This window comes from Euprymna scolopes, chromosome 13 (assembly GCF_053919585.1).
Source record: "Euprymna scolopes isolate OS-2025 chromosome 13, ASM5391958v1, whole genome shotgun sequence".
NCBI lineage: Eukaryota > Metazoa > Mollusca > Cephalopoda > Sepiida > Sepiolidae > Euprymna > Euprymna scolopes.
Window position 1 is genome coordinate 77,546,395 of NC_136494.1, and position 23,407 is coordinate 77,569,801.

Genomic DNA, 23,407 nt, shown 5'->3' on the forward strand with positions numbered 1-23,407 from the left:
TAAGAAGGATTTAATTATGTTAAGCATTCTTCCAGTGATACCGTATGATCTGATTTTCCTGAGAAGACCCTCATGCTATACCCTGTCAAAAGCCTTAGATATATCTAGAGCTACCGCTCTACCCTCCCTTGCTTTGTCCAGTGAATAATATATACGTTCAGAGATTACAGCGAAGATGACTGCTGTGGAACGGGCTTGCCTAACTTCATATTGTTGGTTGGTGAGCAGTTCCGCATCTTTAAGGTGATGGACTAGAGCTTGGTTAATTATAGACTCAATTATTTTGGCGAAAAGTGGGAGGACGCTAATGGGGCGATACTTTACTGGGTCAGTTCTTTCGCCAGTATTCTTGAAAACTGGTAGCACAGGAGCAGTTTTCCAGCAGGCAGGAAAGTAAGATTCATTAAGGCATTTGTTGGAAAGTTTGGAGAGAACTGGGGCTATTTTGGCGGAGCTCTTTTTTAATAGCACAACCGGGATGAAAGGTCAACATGCTTTCGAAGTGTAAAGATATTTTATGGTAGCATGTACCTGAGAAGGGGTGATTTTCAGATCGTCTAGTGTAGCGTCTGCCCGCAAAGGAAAGTCAGGAAGGGGGTGGTTAGCAGGGTCCAGTGTAGAGTTGGAGGCAATCCGACTGGCAAACATGTTAGCCTTGTCAGTTGCTGAGCAAACAGCTTCATGATTGTTGGATAGTGGGGAAATTGTTGATTGCCCATTTTTTTCTACACTGTTGGAGATTTTCCATAAGTCACGTGCTCTAAATTTCTGTGCTTCGATGCGTTTTTTGCTGTCTCTATTTCTTTCTTACAGATACTTCTGGCTTCTATATACTTCTATATACTTCTGTCTGTTTGAACTGGACTTATGTCGGTTAAATCTGCGGTACGCATGCTGCCTTTGCGCAATGGCAGCTGCACAAGTAGAACTAAACGATTGGGGAGAGTGGGGCTTGGTATAAAATTTCCGCATGGGAACATGTGAGAAGAATTTACTAAAAAATGTTTTAAATTCGTCGTTACTTGTTTTATATCATTTTTTATTCATTTTATTTATAATGTGTTTTAAAAATATTGAACTACCGTGGAATTTCCACGGGTTCTGCAAGTTCATAATTATATTATTACAGAACTGGTGAAGCAGATGATGTGAATTAGTTTATTAATGTGACCAACTTGAAAATTTTATTGCGTAATAGATTTGATTAGTTCCAAAATACAGCAAAGCAATTAAAAACATATTTATTTAATTAAAAGGACATAAAATTAAAACTCTGCAGACATTTTGTATTTTGTGTATTTAGTTTCTTATTGGAGGATCTCTAAGGCAAAGAGTTTTGTCTTTCTATTTGTAATGCTTTCATTTTCAGTGTGTTATTTCCAGCTTAAATCTCATGCAAATTACAAACAAACGAAGCAATGTCTGAGTTTTATGCTTCCACCAAGACTCGTTAAAAATGCAAGTAACCAGACTTCACAATACTTCAACCCAATTAAATTCATACGTTTATGGCATAAACTTTAAATTCATATGCCATTAAATGTTATTGTGCTTTTGATGTTTGATCGTATGCAAATAGAAACCTGTGACTAAACAAAAGTAAAGGCAGAAAACACAGTAACAAACAGGGCTGTGACAACAGCATATTCTTTTCATTGTTTTGACTCTCGAGTATATATCCGATACAGTTAGACACAGTTAATCAACTAAGGATCACATCACTCACTCTATATATAAGATATCAACGGATACACACCCGAGAGTCAAAACAATGTAAAGAATATGCTGTTGTCATAGCCCTAGTAATAAAACAACAGTTTTAACACTGTAACTTAAATGTTCCCCCTTTTTCCTGTTCAGTAAGATATTGCTTTCGAGATTTTTCTTTTTGCATTACCCATAATCGAGTTTGAAACTCCCGCAAGTCAAAAGCTTTTTAATCTGCATAAGTGTTTTATCAATGTGCAGATAGCATTGTAATAGAAAAAAACACAGAAATATTTATAACACGTCTTTTGATGCTACTGCATTGTACGAACCGGAAGTCGGTAATTCTTCAAATTACGAGCAGAATTTATTGTAAATAACCATTGAGGCTTGACCGGTATCTGATATCGCAGCCGGAATATGCCGGGCGTCGTTAAAAAACGTTCAGAAACCCGTTTCAATTATTGCTTTATTTTTTTAGTAGTATTTTAAAGTTAAATTCAATTTTTCCGATATTTTTGTTCAGTAAATTGTTAGGTGAAAGTGCAGAATAGTTACATAACACACCCCTCCTCATGTTAAGAATTAGTTTCTAAATAAGTTTATACCAGCGCGGTAACAGATGTGAAAATACCTGTCATTGTTGGTCCAGCCATACCGGACATTTACGAAAACACGCAACAGTAACGACATTCAGTTTGTACAATGCACCAATACTTGTTCTTTTTTTTTGTAAAATTCTGACACGATCGTTTTTAATGAAATTTCAGGTATTCCACAAATTTCAGTTCTTTGAACAAGTTGAAAAGAATATTGGGGACATAACGTCTATTTGAAAATGAAAATATCTTGCGCTTTCTTAAATGTGATCCGTAGTTATAAGTAGGGCTACGGAAATAGCATATTTCTTTAATTGTTTTGACTCTCAAGTGTGTATGCGTTGATATCTTATATGCTTTTATATAGAGTGATGTGGTGTCGGTTAATTAACTGTGTCATACTGTGTCTGATATATACTCGAAAGTCAAAACAATGAAAAGAATATGCTGTTGTCATAGCCCTAGTTATAAGCTATCAATCCAGCATGTTTTTCTGAATTTTACTTTTTTCTAAAGATTTCTAAAGCTAAAGCTTCATATTTTCGACATTTCCTGGATTGAAATTAAATTTTGATGGGTAAAGGTTGATAACATACGTTCGCATTATTTTAAAAGCAGTGCAAATATATTCTTATATGCAAATAGGCTTTATTTGTCCGAGGACGGTTACATTTCTAAGAGGGTTTAGACAAGTAAATCAGGGGCTTATAATTAATTTTATGTTCGTTTTAGAATTTAATATTATAATAGAAAATATTTCAATATTAGTAAAAATCTGTGACTACAGCTCTTATAATGTACACTATTGCATGAGTTACATATTTTTATCTACTTATTTATTGAACACTAGCAGGATTACCCGATATTACTCAGGGGTTGCTTTGATGCTTTTTTATGCTTATTTTGATATGTATCTCTGGCGATTCCAATATCTTCCTTTTCTTTGTAATCCTAAAATTATTTTAGTAAATTTCGGTTATATTGACACCTACTCATCAACGTAGCCTCGATACAGTAGATGCAACGTACCCGCAGCAATATAATTTTTCTAATTTGTCCCCTTACCATCTATTCTCCCAGCTCAAAATCAACTACTTTCGTAGGATTTTGGGGCCATGATTTCTTGAACACTATTCAAAAGAAACTACAGGATGGACATCGACTATATATTCGTTGTAAGAATGTATGTGGTTGTGGCTGTATAGTTCTACAATTAGTCAACTGTGTCGAAAAAATCCTTATCTTTTGTTCGTGGGCATACTACTTATGCTTGGTTGTTGGAGCCTATGTTATGGTTAAATCGACATATAAGAAACCTTGGAATCATTTTCACTAAATATGTGCGTAGACTGTTTTGCAATTTCATTAAGATCAGTGGCTGGTCAATTATAAAGTTTTATTGAAGTACCGTAATATTCTAGTTTTATATTGCAAAAAATAATAAATATTTTAAAAAATATACACACGCACGTAAATTTTCCAATCTTATAAACTTATGAATTAACTTATTTCTAGTTAAGGAAAAAACATTAAGAAATTTACTGTCAGACTTTGAAACTACATACCACTTCATGTAACCCCACCCACCAAAATACAAAAAAAAAAAAAAAAAAAAAAAACACGCTATCAACTTACCCACTGTAGAATTTTCACGGCCCGTTATTCCATCATTGTTGCTAAGCGCCTAAATTATAGATGATAGATAAATTAAAATAACGATTTCGATGATCGGTAATTATCGGGGGTATTCTGAGGCAACGCTTAACTTAGATGACTCCCAGACTAAAGTTCTGTAAATTTTTAAGAAAACTGCTCAGCCATTTCAGAGTCTATAAGGAACAAACTCTCTCACACACACATACACACACACACACACACACACACACACACACACACACACACACACACATAGACAAAGTTTCTTTCATATAATTGTAGAGATTTGCCAAAGAGAAAATGGGGAAAATTTGCCCATTTTTTTATTATCAAGAATTCTTACGTTATTTCGTATCGTTTTCGTCTCCTTCATGTTTTTTTTTATTCAGTCTAACTTAACTCTCCCTTCTTTCTCTCACTCTCGCATCACAGAAATACCCCCTGGATCACTTGTTACCATACTTCGTCAATGTTAACATCGGGCTCAGCCCATTGACCTTTTCTAGTTTTCCGGCTTTGACATTTTATGTTATTCTTTACGTATTTTTCTCCTTAGCCTTAACTGAAATACAAAGTTGATGATCTATGAATTCAATATTTAATAACTAAAAGTTTTAAAATTTTGCTTTTCCCCAAACACAGTATATTGTCCCTTAGCCGTAGGAAGCTGTATAATGAGGATATTGTCTAACAGTGCAGTATAGGGAGTTGAGCCGATAGATGCCTGTTCACATTACATTTAAACTTCTGATGGGTTAATATACTTGGGAAAAGTTAAAACTGGAAGGAAATTTTCAAGTTTAGCAATCCTAGCTAAAGGAAAAACTAAAAAAAATTCTGGCATCAAATGATCTCAACAGTGAAAGAGTAGAATTTTGCTACTTGTCTAGTTAATCAGCAATATGTACGTCGAAGAGACACATTAGAACACATTCCATTTACAAATGTATAAAACAAAGTTATGCATCACTGCGGCGATGGAACAAAGGTTGAAGCTAAGTTGATAGTGGTGGAGAGATCAGTGGTAAATACACCAGCTCAGATGTGGCAACAGTGTTATCTACCTTGGTTCTGTCATTCTTATAAAAATGAAAATCTAGACCTTAAGAATTAATACATCTAAAATAATTGCACACTTAGTTTAATGTTATAAGGTTGTATTTGTATTTTTATTGTTGTTTATATTTATTTATTTACTAGCCTAGGTGCCCGGCGTTGCCCGGGTTTTTGGAAATGTGTGTTGAACAACAAAAAATAGTGGTAGTAGGCAGGCAGGTTCGAGCCCGTACCGCGAAGGAGGAAAAGAACGTGAAAAAATGTGACGTGTTTGCTGTTGCATCATCGCCAAACCGGAAGTGACGTAGGTTTAAATTAAAGCCAGACAATCGAAAGGAGGGGATGGATTTCGAAAATATCGACGAAAAAAGCGACCCCTCCCTGTAGAAAAGTGCTAAGTAGGGCTGCAGAATTAATGTTTTTGGCCAATTCTTCGATATTTGTCGTCTGAAGGGTCGAGTTTAAAAACGATACCGATCTAGTGAAAATCCATCGTCTCTGTCGGAAGTTAAAGGCATACATACATACATACATATATACATACATATATACATACATATATACATTTAAACAGACAGTTGAGATTTATATTATAGAAGATTATTTATTTATTTTATTTATTTGGAAATTTTACATTAATAAATCTTGAATTAAAAACATATTCGTACATTGCTTTTTGTATACATCCTGTATTTACTTCACTATATTGAAACTGACAATTGAAACGTTCAAAGACATTTAACATACTCGTCTAGTATGGGAATGTATGTGTGAAGTACTTGTAACCAGCCTGAAGATATAGCGTTTGTACTGGACAATTTTCAAACCGTTCTACTCATTTCGCTTACCCATTCTTGTATTGATCGAAACTAGATAAAAGCCTGAGTCAATTAACGAGAAGGCCAAAGGATTAACGTCCCGGGGTAATTCATCGTTGTACTCAATAACACAAGATACTTATTGCGTTTAATGAACACTTAAGCCTAACCAATCGTTGGATATTGTAGGCAAAAATTATATTCTGTATTGCTATACTTGTAAGGAAGCGAGAGACAGAAGTGTTTAGCTCGTGGAGATCAGTTAATGTTTCCGATATTTCTGGATAGCTTTAGATATTTTATTACATAGCAAATCTATTTGGGCTATTTAATGTCAAATGGCAACAATTATTCTAAACAATTCGTTGAATATGATTCATTTTAAGCAAGAAATTATATCACTCATAGCTTAAGCAAATTCGAATGTTAATAGTTTTCTAACATAGTTGTAGTATTAAAACCTCACAGAGGGTTACGTAGATAGATACAATCATATATCTTCGTTGAAGTCGATTTGCTAGATAATAAATATCAGAAAATATCGGATTGTACGAAAGTGACAAATTAATAATGAATGACGATTGTAATGTCAAAAGACAACGTCAAGGAATTAGTAGGTTAAACATTTTACGTCATTTACCAAGAAATGTGTTGTGGTTTCTTTTTGCTAGTACCTTCTATAACAAACTAGCCTGGTGTTTGGAGGTGTGTGTTGAGCAAAAACAAACAAACAAAAATAATGGTAGTAGGCAGGCAGCTCGAACCCGTGACACGAAGGTGGAAAAGAATGTGAAAGAAAGTCTGACGTCTTATCGCTACTTCATGACGCGACCGGAAGTCCAAGGCGTTCAAATTTAAGGTAGTCAATCAAAAACAAAAGATGAGTTGCAGAAATGGCATTGCTTTTAAACCTCCCACGAAAGCAAATTAGACACAAGGTCGTTTTTAATATGGGGGAAACCAGCTCCACCAATAAGGGGGCACTCTAGCAGTATCCAAATAAATAGTAATTGTCTCAGTATGAAGGGTTTCCCCTACATTGACCAAGGACCAATTATAGAACAGATACTACCTGGCACGAATCCCAGGCGTTTGAGTTCGAATAGTTTTACTTTATTGATACAAAAAAGACAAACAAATACTGGAGACGACGGCACGATGGGAATTTTGTTTAACTCGATCAAAAAAACAAAAACAAAAAAAAAAACAGATAGAAACGATATCCGTTTGCGAATCTGAGATATTACGACCTGGGAAGTATGCGGAATCTAATCAACGCGAGAATCACAATGCAAAATGCTTTTCGTGGACACAAACGTTCGCGCGCAGATGACGCCAAATTAATTTCGATTTATATTTTTAAAGTTCAACTTTTTAACTCATGTACATATAAGTCTTTTTTTATTTGTTATTTTTTTCTTTCTTATTTATTTTTCTATTTATTATTCATTTACTAGAATTTTTGTATTTTCTATTTTAGTTTTAATTTAATTGAATGTAACAGCTTTTGTTGTGTTATTTTCTCTGTCTTATTAAAACGGGCAGTTTATTTCTCTTGAAAATAATTTTTATTAAAATGGACAGTTTATTTCTCATAGAAATAATTTGTGGAATTTCGATCTATTTTTTAATCTATTGTAACGCCTATATATATATATATATATATATATATATATATATATATATATGTATATTCTGTAGATCTGTGTATGTACCCTGTTTCAGTAATGTTTAGAGCGAAGTCTAATTGTGAGAGGGATAAGATGTGTCAGAGTACTCTTCAGTGAATTGTATGTTTGGGCCTGCTTCAACATGAAATGATGCAAGGATGAGAATAGTGTTTACATATCTCGTGATAAGATGCCATCATCACATTTCCTAAACAACTAAAAAAGATACTAATTCAATGCTAAAATAGATAATCTTTTTCTCCTTTTAGCTTTAACATATAAACGGTCTTTGAAAATATAATTTTAAATCGTATCACATAACTTTCAGTTTTCAATTGAAAGTTTTTTTTTTATTTCAAGATGAAAATCGAAATGAAAAGATCGAATTTTCGATTGATGAGATCTTAGTTATTAATAAGCACAGACCGAAACATAAAAATGTGTTTATAATGGAGTCTGTTGATAAGATTCGAATTTGTATATGTAATGATAAGTGGGAACTTCCATTCCTAGTACATCTTGATAACAGAATGCAAATTAAAGATTCTAATAATGATATCCGAGTGGTGAAATTTAGAAAATCTATTTTTTTTTAAAGAATTTTTCCAACTCAACCAAATGCTTAGTTTTCGAGATAGAATATCGTCGTATGAGAAGGATTCAATCATGCAAATTAACAATTACAAAGTTTATTGTTCAAAAACAAGCAATAGTAGACATAAAGTATTATATTCTTTTCAAGTATGCCGATGTACTATGCACTATTGATTTACGGATTTTTCTAATTTTTAACCAACGTCATGGATTGGACTTATTAGACTGCATCTTCATTCGGGGAGATCACCTTTAATATTGCTTATACTATTCCAAACATTATTCTCTTTCGAACTTTGAAGTTTTCATTTTTGTTTTGCACTAACCAGCGATATTATAGCAAGTCTATATAATGCTTTTTCCACTCATCTCGAGAGTAAAAAAAGTCAAATTTTTCAAGCAATGGAATAAGGAATTCATTATGTCTTCTATTCTTTTTCGAGCAAAAGTTTTGTAATCGTCAATTTTCATGATTTAATTCGCTGCATACATAGCTGATTATTTCTTTTAATAGATTATTTCTATTACGTTTTGTGTTTTTCTTGGATTTTGTCTTGTGTTTTGATATGTGCTTTTTATAGATTATTTTTTCTCATCATTCGTTGTAGATTGACGGTCTTTAAAACACCTCTTTGGTAAACAATTTTAAAGATTTGCAACGTTGATTTCCCTTATGATTGACTTTAATTTGTTTTGTCTAGGAAAACATAATAAAAAATAAAATGCAATATTTCACACAACAAATAAGATAATTCAGCACATCCCCATAACAATCACGTGATACCATTATGGAATAATAAGCACGTTTTGCAACGATTGTAGGTGTTTGGTGAATGTGTGTGTGATGGGGTTATGACTCAGTTTGTGCAAAAATCGGAATCAATAGTTAGCAGAAAGAAAAAAAGAAGAAGGAATATAATAAGTATGATAGGGAAGACGATGTTGCTGAGAATAAAACTGTAGTGATATATGATGATGAAGATGGATATGATGGCCATGGAGAGTTGGAAACAAACATATAAACGGAAATAAGTAAAATAAGAGAAAATGAAAGAATAAAAGAGATTATTTGGCAGAATAAAAACGTAAAGATAGATATTAGGTGTAAGAATAATGTCGTTTTTTTTACGTTAAACTTCAAGTCCAAAAATTACATTACTTTTTCAAACAACCTAATAATAGCAAGAAGAACTAAGCAACGTAACATAAGTTTCCTCACTGTATCCAATTGCATAAAAAACTACATACAAATACCTTAATAGATAGTAATTCCCACTGTGTATAGGTTAATATGTTCCTATTATGTTAGCGACCTTAGTAGTATTAAAATGCCTTCGTTGACTAAGGTAAATGACCGGACAAAAATATGATTTATCATTATTTCTAATAGTATACTTACATGGTCATCCAATATTCAATACACTAAAGATTTGATCTCTCTGAAATTTCATTTAGTGATTTAAACTCTGTCATATAATATTTTGATTAAACACACACATACACACATACACACACACAAACACACACACACACACATATATATATATATATTCATATGATGGGCTCTCGTCGTGTTCGGCGCATGAAGGCAATGAATTCACCCTGTTACACTCTGCCTTCAATGTCACTACCATGTGACGCAAGGCCAGTCCGACTCTCAGAAACCAAGCCGCTTAACTCACAAGTCATATCTTGAGCAAGCGCAGTTTCTATTCGACGATAGGATTAATAACCCACCGTTGATTGAAACATTGGTTTGTTTACTAATTTTTTTTGAAAGCAGATTGAGCAAATTCATGGAATACTCACACAATGAGTTGTTAAAATTAGTTATGGCTTGGGCAAGTCTATCTACACTTTTTGATACAGCTCATTACCTCAATTGCTGCAAAATATGCCACAGAAAAAATGAACAAATGCACGTGGACTGTCGACCGGGATTGAAGAGCTTCATTAAGTGAGTTATTACTCGCCAGACGCCAACCTGATAATGTCTACCTTATGTAGTTATTCTATTTAAAAGTAATATCTATTACTAATCACTGTTTTTTTTTCTGATGAGTGTACGTAAGTAAAAAAATCAATTTTAACATAAGTATATTGATTGTTCCTCGTGAACAAAACAGGTTTATAAAATTGTTTTGATATGTTGAAAGAATTGATTGTTAAGATAAATAAAACATCGAACTTGGAACATAGCGAAATTGCAATTTAATTATATATGCTTTGTTGTTAGATATAACTTGCATAGAGCTTTTAAACGAAAAAATAACAAACAAAAAAAACTCTTGTAATACACAAAGAGTAAGCATAATTGCAAATGCGTATTTTCCAAAAACACACACGCCAAGACACATACCAAGACACACACACACACACGCACACACACACACACACACATATATATATATATATATATATATATGAGAGAGAGAGAGAGAGAGAGAGAGGGGGGTTTGTTCCTTGCTAATAAAGTCAAAGATGACCTCGTCACCCGGTTCGAATCTCCCGACCGGCAGTAATCCTATCACCCTGCACTGATGATTCTCGAAAAAATGAAACACTACTGTCTGTAGGTATTTAAATATTATTATAGCAATAACAATGTCAGTCCCTTTAAGAACTCGGTTCTTATTGTTGAACACTTTAAAGTTTAAATGAAGGTCGGTCGCTTAAGCTCGCATGTGCAAATCATGAAGTTATAATCATTAGATCACTCTGGACAGATGTTACGACATTTAAAATAAAATGTTTAAATTTCAACGATATTTCTCGCGATTGTGGTTGGTCGTGAGGTTTGTTACTTGCCAATTGAGTCAGAGATGGTTTCGTGGCCGGGGTCGAATATCCTGACAGGCAGTATCCGTGCCATCCTGCACTGATGATTCTCGCAAAGGTTAAACACTAGTGTCAGTAGGCATTTAAAAATTATCATAGTAATCATATATATATATATATATATATATATATATATATATATGTGTGTGTGTGTATGTGTGTGTGTATGTGTGTGTGTGTAATAACTCTGTGTAGCTTATTGCGTAATTGTTGCTTAAACTCATAAAAGTATTAATAAAAAGTATATATATATATGTTATAGTGCTTTATAATATTGTACGTTTATACATGAAATGCTAACATTATGGAAATACATTCATATCTGAAAGACTTTATTCGCTTCATCTTTTTGTATATTAATGGGAAATAATATCACACCAGAGAAATAGCTTAAATAAAACATGGAGGACAAGAGAAAAGCGAGAAATGATAGTCTTTAACACATTTGTTTGAAATCATCAATGCTGTTTCTCCCTTTACTTCAATATTTTAATCCTTGATTTTGTTTTGCTTGCCATTGTTTGTTTTTTTTTTCCGCTACAAAAGCACATTTTGCCTTTTCTATGAGTCTTTTTTAACAGTCTTGCACACACCTATATTTATTTTTTTTTCATATATATTCAGATATAAGATTGTTTCTTGATTTTTAGCATTTGCATAGCAAACATTCTCATTTGATGGCTACAGCTTAGATGTAGTAGTATTTCTAAGTTTAACCGTATATAGGCAAGACTCCTATAGAAGCACCATTAATGAAATGAAAACTTTTAAAATACATAGGCACCAAAATGGAGTTTGTTGTATTGTTGGTATCATGAAAGGGGTACCGTTGGATGATCGTCTAAATGTTGCTGTCTATTTGTGATATATTCCCATCTAATTATTCATATGCAGTTGTGTGTGTGTATGTGTGCCTCGAGCGCGCGCGCGTGGTACATGTATTTTGAACATACCGTAACTTCATGCGTTGTTGATCTTGTCCACCTGGAATTCATCTTGTTCTTGGAGAGGAGACTGGAAACCTGTTTTGGACGATTATCTACTCCAAGACAATGATTGGTTTTATATAGTTTTGATTCATTTTCCAGGTATCGATCACAGAAGAATGGAAAGTGAATTCTTTGCTTGCGTGGGTATTTCAAGGTCTTATTTTAACACACGTCAGCGTCCCCTCCCCAGTGAAGGGGAGGGGATGACCTGTTAAGCCGTCCGCTCTTCTTTACTTCCAAAACCTAACTCAATGAATCCAGCTAACCTGATCACGTGACTCACACGCAAATCCGATCATCTGACCCTCACTTCTGGTAAAACGTGTCTACAATATAACTTACTATATTTTTTGTCTTATGTTCGACCTATTTCCTAACAGTATTACTACATATGCACATACCAGTGTAGAAGACATTAATTACTGCAAGTTGCAGGGTTCGAACCCAGTTTCAAATTCATCTAATATTCAACCTCTTGGCTACAATTAATTTACATGTAGTATCTGTTCTTTAGATGCTGCACTTCCATTTCTTGTTCTCTTTCGGTGGAGGAGCAGTCCTTCACGACTTAGACAATTTTTTTTATTTTTGTACCTTTTCTCCACGTTAAAACCGACCCTGGTGTCTACCTCTGTCCTGTGGGGAGGCATTGTAAATAGGTACAATTAATTAACATGGAAAAAAAGAAAATTAAAACTCTATACAATGTCAAATCAGCAGATATATTCAAAATACTTAATTAGCTAATGGTCAATATCAAAGGCCAGTATATCGTTTTACACCTAGTTTGGTTGCTAAGTTTTAATTCTAGACTAAATCCTTGTTTTTAATGGAGTGATAGCAATATTCTTATATTAATATTAACTATTATTAGCGAGAGACACCTGTGTTTCATGCTTAAGCAATCTTCAGTAAAGGGGATTCTAATTACCGCCGGTCAAAGTATTGAAACCCAATTTAAAAGTCGCCTTTGATCTTGTATTCAACTAATACGTTTCCATAAAGTAAAACGGGGAGAGGAGAATATAACGTAGAATCCTTGGATACGTTAGTCATGTAGTTTTCAACGTCAGAGGCAGGGAGATCACTTGGTTGCTTATTATTAAATCCTCTAGATGTCAAACACGAAAAAATACTAAAATACTAAAGTGATTGTTTGTTAAAAAAATACTTGCACCTTTACACGGTTTCAAAACATTTTGCCTATGTATTTTAAAAGTTTTCATTTCATTAATGGTACTTCTATAGGGGTTTTGCCTATATACGATTAAAATTTAAACGAATACGTGCCTACTAAAGAGAGAGAGATAACTTTTTTTCAAGCAATTCCGCGTGAAAACAACATCAGAGCACAGCCTTGATACAGTACTATGTAGATAGAGATTTTTACTTACAGAAAACAAAAGCATAATCATCAATAAAAATAACAAAAAAAAAACCCTCTTCTCCTATCTGTTGGTGGATATATTTTTTGGAAATTAGTGAGACACACTTTCAATTATATAAAGACGAAACATACTAAAAAAGATTGAATGATTTGGATTTCTTTTAATGAAATACTTCTATCTTTACATGGTTTAAAAACAGTTTATCTGTTTACATTTGAAAGTTTTTAATTTTATTAAGAGTGCTTCCAAGAGCCTATTTCGGCATATATATGTATATATATATATATATATATATATATGTATATATATATATATGTATATATATATGTATATATATATATATGTATATATATATATGTATATATATATATATATGTATATATATATATATATATGTATATATATATATGTATATATATATATGTATATATATATGTATATATATATATATGTATATATATATATATGTATATATATATGTATATATATATATATATATATGTATATATATATGTATATATATATATGTATATATATATGTATATGTATATATGTATATATATATATGTATATGTATATATATATGTATATATATATATGTATATATATATATGTATATGTATATATATATGTATATATATATGTATATATATATATATGTATATATATATATATATGTATATATATATATGTATATATATATATATGTATATATATATGTATATATATATATGTATATATATATGTATATATATGTATATATATATATGTATATATATATATATATATATATATATATATATATATATATATAAACCTGAACGTCTGTGTGTATGTCTGGTCAAAAATAGGCTCCTATATGGTTGACTATTATAGAAAACTGATCACATATAATAATAGAAGATGTATCGAGACACAGGAATGGGTATGTTTGATCTAGCATAATGATGATTCATTAAATTGTGGGGTCTGCGTACGCGCCTGCTCCACAAAGTATGGAAATAAAAAATTTGAAAATTAAAAAAAATCGTTTACAAGTGTTTTTGATATAGATGTACATAATAATACTTTGATAAGTATGTTTTAACTTAAATAAGGATGGTATAATAAAATTGTGGGGTCTGCGTTCGCGCCTGGCCTCCATAGAATGGAAATAGACACAAACTTTAATAAAGACTTTTTATATCTACCTGCGTAAGTATACTTCGATAATTATGTTTCAGTCTGAAGAAATATGGTATAATAAAATCATGGGGAGTTTGTTCGCGCCTGATCTCCATAGAATGGAAATATGTCACAAAGTTTAACAAGTTTTTTTTTAATATAGATTCACAGAATATTGTGATAAGTGTTTCAGTGTAAACAGGTATGGTATAATAAATTATGAGGTTTATCTATTTTATTTTTACTTTCATCATATTTTGCTTTTGTTTTGATACCCCCAAATTCGAAGCTATCTCTTTACAACCCTTCCTTTTCATAGTCCATTTTCTTTAGGCTGTTTTTGAACCCAGTAAACGACGGGTACTTTTGCTAGTATATATATATATATATATATATATATATATATATATATATTACACATTAAGAGGAGATTATATATATATCTTCTTATATATCTATAATATAAAGCTGAATATCTGTGTGTGTGTCTGGTCACGAATAGGCGCCTATATGGTTAACTATTTAAAAAAAAAACTGATTACATATAATGATAGAAGATTATCGAGACACAGGAATCGGTATGTTTGATCCTGCAGAACGGTGGTTCATGAAAACTGTGGGGTCTGCGTTCGCGCCTGGTCTACAAAGTATGGAAATAAAAAAATTAAAAAAAACGTTTAAAGTGTTCTTGATATAGATGTACATAAGAATACTTTGATAAGTATGTTTTAACTTAAATAGGGATGGTAAAATAAAACTGTGGGATCTGCGTTCGCGCCTGGCCTCCTTAGAATGGAAATAGACACAAACTTTAATAAAGACTTTTCCTCTCTATGTACGTAAGTATACTTCGATAATTATGTTTCAGTTTTAAGAAATATGGTTCAATAAAATTGTGGGTGTTCGTTCGCACCTGACCTCCATAGAATGGAAATATGTCACAAAGTTTAGCAAGGTTTTTTAATATAGATCCACAGATATTGTGATAAGTGTTTTAGTGTGAACCGGTATGGTATAATACATTATGGGGTTTGTTTATTTTATTTTTTACTTTCATCATATTTTGCTTTGGTTTTGATACCCCCAAATTCGAAGCTATCTCTTTACAACCCTTCCTTTTCATAACCTATCATACTTTCATAAATCAGAGTCCATTTTCTGTAGGCTGTTTTTGAACCCAGTCAACGACGGTTACTTTTCTAGTATATATATATATATATATATATATATATATATATATATATATATATATATTAATATCCGTTCACATACACTTTTCATATATACATATATATATCTTGTTAAATACTGTTTTGTAGAATTAATTAAAAAAAAACAAAACGTCTTTTAGTAATTCCTAGGGCTAGGACAACAACATATTCTTTTCGTTATTTTGACTCTCGAGTGTGTATCCGTTGATATCTTATATGCTTTTATATAGAGTGATGAGGTTCTCAGTTGATTAACTATGTCTAACTTTGTCAGATATATACTCGAGAGTCAAGACAATGAAAAGAATATCCTATTGTCATAGCCCTAGTAATTACAGGTGTAAGAATCACACGTAACTTTCGCATTTATTCATTTACATGGAATTTTGTTTACGTGTTTAATACAATGCCCTTTTAAAATGATGTATTTCATTTTTGTTTGTTTGTCATTTGTTTTACCTTTTTATTCCTATTGCTATTTTTAATCTGTAATTATTGAGAATTTAAACTTTAATTCAGACGAGGTCTTCTGTTTAATAAAGTGAAACATTAATCTTCAGAGGTTTGTTTGCATTTAGAGAGTTGTATACTTTTGAAATTTATTATACATATTGTATTGTATTTTCTTCGAGTTGTCATTCACCGATATCTATAATTCAAAGGGGAAAATATATGTGAAATAAGCCTCATTCAATTTAAATAATGCTTCTGCAAACTTTATATGGCAGCTAAAATCCTGGAAAATGCCGGAAATGACTTTGGGAAAAGTACGAAATTTAGAAAAAAACAACAAAACTTTTTTTTTTTATTCGGAGAGATTGTATAATCATTTGAGAACATCTGTGTAAAGTGCGCGTGGGGTAAACTTCAGCTGTAAATGTATGCGTATATGCGACTTTATCTCTATGCGTGTAACTGAGAGTGCGTCTACAAGATTAAATTCATGGTTCAATAGTGTATGCGTATACTGTCTGTATGTGTCTGTCTGTGAAAACGAGGAAAGCAGTTTTATTGATATTTGGGCTAACAGATAATAAAGAAAAATACGTTGAAAATAGGATGGTTTCTCAAGACAAAGACATTAAAAAAATATTTTTTCTTAAAGTTAGAAAATATATCTATATATAATATAAATATTGTAAACGAAAAATGCATGCGTAAGACTTTATTGTTTTAAAACATATTAAATGTGCTAATGGATTTTAGAATCTATATGCGATTTTATCTAAATATGCAGATGTATTTATGGCGAAGGAAAATATGATATTAAATGCATTGATGGAGTATATAAAAGACAACAATTTACTTGATATGCCTATTATATCTATCTATCTATGTATCTATCTATCTATCTATCTATCTATCCTTTTCCCTCTCTCTCTCTATATATATATATCTATAATATTAAGCTGAACGTCTGTGTGTGTGTCTGGTCATATATATATATATATAATTCCATATATGCCTATTATATCTATCTATGGTTATTTATCTATCTATCTATATCTCTATTAAGTTATACCTTTCTTTCTTTCTCTCTCTCTCTATATATATATATATATATCTATCTTTACAACCCTTCCTTTTCATAAACTATATATATATTGCAGAAGCAAAAGGACATCTCTATCGCCACCTTCAAATCTAACATGAAGAACAACACATAATTGCTATACACCCTTGTATGTGTTTTATTCGCTTTTGAATCGAATGACAGTATTCAACCAGCTGGAAATTTGAAAAAAAGACCATACTATCTATCTGAAATAAATTTATAATGAGTAAATATTTAGTTGTTAATCTTCTTTTAACTTTTATTGTTGCTTTGCTATATATGGATCTTTCTTACTTGTGATTCCGTTCAAGAAATGGCTCTATCCATTTCTGATATGACATCCTATAGTTATTTCTTACATAGTATTATTATATAACTAGCGGGACCTGTGAAAATTCCGCAGGGGACTCATTCATATGTAATATATTGATGTTGGCATTCTGCAGATGTGTAGTGTAAATGGAGATGCTCTGATATTATTGTAACTTTTTTTTAAAGTGTAAAAGTATTTATCTAAACAAGCACGGACGCCCGGCAACACCTTATCAGAAAATACTCTTAAATATGATATTTTAATTCTTGCTGATTTAATATATATTATTATAGAATTACTGTTCTCTGGATTTTTATATGTTATAAAGTTGCGATTTCAAAAATTAAAAAAATATACCAATATGACTTGGGTGTATTAGAGTGAATCGAAACCGAAATAAAAACTTATGAAAAAATACGTGTATATATTTATAACTTGAGTTCCTTCAGCCATAATCGAAACCGAAACCAAAACTTATGAAGAATTCTTGATAAAATTATTCATGACGAGTAATCGAAGTACATAACAATTAAACGACCCGGATGTAAGCGTGACACACAAAATAACACACTCGCTATCGTATTAATATATAGATTAAGATATAAAGGTATATAACAAACACATTTTTCTTTTTGAATTTTTCCTTTATTTTTCGTCATATCTTTATTTAATTGCATTTCATTATGATCTCTAAAATACATCATGCACAATGTTATATTTTAGACAAATACTTACGTGTTTATCATTTTCAAAATTATTCATCCTATAACACTTGTTTTGTTATGTTTGTATTAATATCGACTACTAATATAATTTAATAAATCAATATAACAATTCCTCGATGAGGTAATATGAATACGTATGTAATCTACTACAGCTGTAGATTTGATATATGTCTCTCTGTTATATTATTATTTCTATTAATTGTACTATTTAGAAATACATGTATTCCCTCTTTTCTATTACACACTCTACTTGGTTAATTACCACTTTGTAGAGACTGCTATTTAGAGGCGAGGAACACCACTGACAAATTAATTTGACAGATTTAGCAACTATCATTCTTTTTTTTAGGTCATCATAGAGAGTTTAAAATTTGATAAGCCTTTACAAATTATGAAACAAATTATTGATTTTCACGAAATAAACCTGTCAATTGACTACCTCGTCGTAGGATTTAAGCCAAGCAGAATATTTTTTGTTAGAGATATGTATATTCCCATGTTTATAAACAAGCCACAATAGACCACTTGGAAGACAACATTGGACGCGTTATTTCCGGAATACAACATACATAATGCATATAGTTCGTGACAATTGATCTCAATATTACGCTATATACGTGCGAATCGTGGGACAATATGTCCGAAATTGTATTCAAATTATAAATCTCTAAGAGTAATATTTGGAATAAACCACACATTGGTATAATAAAAATATTTTGTTTTGTGATTTATTTTTATTTGGATTCCACCGCCTTAAAAGCAAAATGTATCTCTCAGCTCGGCTTTACTTTGGAGAGACTGCATGTTTGTTCAAATCCATGTTTTCCATGTATGAAAAGATTCGTTCTTTAGTTAATACAAACTTGCTTATTTATATAAATAAATGCTATCGTCTATATAATGGATGATATCAAAAACTGCACTTATGTCATGGCAAAGTACCAGAAGAGTTGAACAATACTTACATCTCGTCGAAATTGTAGGGAAATCGCATTTACGCACGAAAACGACGTCGTTGCAAACTGAATTGAAATATCAATTGAACGCACTTCAATTTGATGTCATGGCGCACTTTAAAATTCCTCGAGATCCATTGCCAGCGGCTAAGTTATTTCCCTAGTGGTCACGATCTTCAGCGTTGCAAGATAAATAACAGGTGTAATAACATGTTGGGTTTCTGGCCTCAGGTGCATGGCTAAAGGTATTGGTGTTGGGAGGCTGACTGAGATATGGCCATCTAATTTTAGGGCCAGGCGGGTTAACGGGAAATGAGAAGAAAATTGGAATGAGAATGGTTTTAGATATATGGTTCGCGTTTCGTTTTTCGCTATGCTTTCCGAAGTAACAGACTCGCGAAAATTGAAAGATACCTAAGATACGGGACGTAAAAAGAAACTTGTGAACGTTTAAGTAAGTGAACCTAGAACTTGAAAAACTAAGTTTGATGGAATTAAATATGACGTAAAATGTGACGTACTACTTTTAAGATGTGACTATTCAACATAGGAGTTTGAAATATCACACTCTTTAACAATACAAAACACGCTTAATACTATTTAAACTTAGGTGTAAGAATCTGAAAAAATATGGAAGTGGAAGCCTCCGTTCAGTCTCGAAAGACAATGGATACTATCTGTAAGGGTAGCTGAGCGAGAAATTTGGAGGCAAGGGTTGCGCAATCCCAATCACATCCTTCCTGAATCGGTATTGCTATAGTCAAGTGTCAAGGAGAAATCCGGAACGACTGGAAACAATGCTAAGATAACCCAAGAGCACATTAAACACCTGGAATTCTAAAATAGTCTCCTAATTTTAGTACTCACCAGGCTAAACGTTGTTTAACTTGGGTCATCTAACGAGAAGCGCTGTGTCAACGTGATTATGCCGTATATGAAAAGTATATTTCAATTTTGTCGGTGGCAGACTTAAAAAAATGCTATTTCGGACATAAATGTGTCCGTTGAACTTAAAGTGTATTTCAAATTTAAGAGTGACTACCCTACGAAATATTATTTAAATTTAAACGTGAGCGACCAACCAAGGTGATATTTCTAATCGCATAATGGCAGACCAACGAAATTACATTTAAGATTTAAACGTGACTGCAATAGCATTCTTTCAAATTAAATAGATGCAGACCTACAAACTTAAATTCAAGCCATTAGTACCGCACAAGCAGTAAGGGTAAGCATATAAAATCAGCAGTAGTTTCGTTGATATGACACGGGCTCAAATTCTGTTTTAAGCACAATTGAAGCATAATACTTGATTTTTGCATCTTAAACTTTAATGCAGACCATTATATATAAAAAAGGTTGTAAAATCAACACTAGTTTCTCTTCAGTGCAATGTAGACTGCAATGTATCGTTGGTTAAGTCACTGCGATCAGGAATGTGTAGCTTCCTCTCAGTATACCGTGAGGGGCCCCCGAACTGGAGCAGATTGATCGATTTCATTTAAAAAATGAACGATTTCACCGATTTCAATGACAACATAAATATGGGAGTGTGAAACATTCACCGATGATCATTCAGTCCCTGGCAATATATATATGTATATATGTATATGTATATGCGTATATATATGTATATATATGCATATACATGTATATATATTTATATGTATGTATATGTATATATATTTATATGTATATATGCATATATATATGTATATATACATATATATATGTATATACATGTATATATATAAAAGAATTTAAAGAATAAGAGGAAACTTATCGGAATAATGCAAAGCTCAACAACTTAGTTAGGAGCCTATATAGAATATCAATAAAATAAGAGAACGTCAATGCAAACCTTTATACTAATACAAATAGATTTATTCCGTTATTCAATAAGTATCATATATCTATTATGGGTGTAGGATAGTAAAGCTCTTTATACGATTGTATTTCGAAGCCTTATGTCTCTCATCAGAAGAGGAGCGAATATGCTAGGTAACATAATAGGGATGCGACGTCTAGCGATAGGTATATTAAGATTGAAATAACTGTGCGTGAAAGGAGAATAAAAATATATAGAGACTGTTGGGGATGGGAGAATTACAGTCATCTCTGCGATAGAGGAGGAATATAAGTTTTAGTATAAAATGAAGGTAGGTGTACACCACGTATGGCATGGTGTGTAGAATATATGTGTGCATATGAGCATCTATCGGGAAGAATATATGAGAAGTGATTGAAAGTGGATGTTTATTTAATCATATGTAGTTATGTGTTATAACTATGGGCGGGTGGAAGGTTGTTTTGTTTTTTTAAATATGGAGCTTATGCTAGGTCCGTATATATTAGAAGAGGTATGGGGGTTAAAGGTTAGTATTTAAATGAAGTAATAATTTATAAAATAATAACAATAACAATGGAATAAATAAATAAAAGGTAACATGATAAAGTATAAAGAATATAAATGAATAAAATGAACAAAGGGTTGAATAAGAGGAGAAATATAAAGGAATAAGTGATAAACAATATAAAATAGTATACGATTATAAAGAAATGAATACAAAGAAGTACAAAAATATTAAATATAAAAGAATAAAAAATGAAGATAAAAAAGTAATATAAAAAGCCAAGTAAAATAAAATGAAAAACAAATTACATGACTTAATTACATTAGTAGCGATGGTCCTGGATATGACATTAACCTATATCCAGTTATGAGGCCCCAACTTTCGGGCTTTGGGGAGTGTGGAGCCACCCTTTAATTGCCATTGCTCCCAGGTCAACTCTGACCCGAAGTGATAGTGCCTGTCTGGGTCCGAACTATGAGTTAAATAGAAACGGACTTGAAAACAACAAATATATTCTATTAAAATTTTTTCTTCAATCTTTTAATTCGGCATGAAATAACCTGAAAAGGGTTGATATGCCATAAAACAAAAACAACCAACCAAAAAAATTACATTACTTTTACCGTTTTTATCCATAACTAGATCGCAGGACTACATAAATCATCCACCACAGACCGGCGTATTTGCCATTCCGGAAGTAGAAATTTAGAAATACAATACATCTCGAATCAATCAGGCAATTCAAACCACCTTTTGTCGAAGAAAAGCCAACGGGTTCCTGCATTATATTCTTTGTCCGGCTTTACTATTTAAACAGAATTCAAATTTCAATTACCAACCGCTACAAGCTACTCTGAATAACCGGTTGAATCTGATTTTGAAACTAAGCTTCCCTAACTCACTACGAAGCTTCTGTTCATTAACAATATCAAAGGTATTTCTATGACTACTTTGCATTCAACGTAATAACTTTCTCTCATGAAACTTTTCCTTATTCTCTTATCTTTATTTTATTTATTTTATTTTTTTACTTGGCTTTTTATATTTGTTCATATAGGAATCTCTGTAGTTTTCCCATTTTCCTCAACCAACAGTCTCAATATTTTACTATGCACAATTATTTCGCCCCAAATGTAGCTATTGCTAGACATCGTACCCTATTATGTTACCTAGGAACTTTCTCTCCTCTTCTGATGAGAAGCATTAGGCTTCGAAATGCAATGGAATGAAGAATTTTACTTATCCTATGTCCCTTATTGAAGTATAATTCTCATTGAATAAACGAAAAAATATTTACTCATTAGTATATATTTTTATATTGCCGTTTTCTTATTTCCTTTATATATATATATATATATATATATATATATATATATGTATATATATATATTAAGTAATGTGATTTATAATTTAAAATTTAAAAATCAAATTTTAATTAGATTAAAAATCCGTTTTATAAGAAGGAACAACAACAAAATCAATTATCTGTAAACCAGGAGATAAATTTTGTGCACTATGTACAAAAGAGACCCTAAAAATTTTAAAATATGAAGATATAAAAAGTACAACCAAACTATTAAATTCTAGACAGGAGCTTATGACATGTAGTCATAAACGTTGGTTTAAATTTAATAAAATAAACCACCTTAAATCATTAAAAATTACTTATTAGTAAAAATAGATTACAATTATTATTATATATATATATTTTAAACAAATTAAGTTAGACTAATTATCTCCCTTACACCCGTCAAATAAATAATAAATAAAGTAAAGAAAACATGACAATTATCTCCCCTTAAAATAGGTAATAA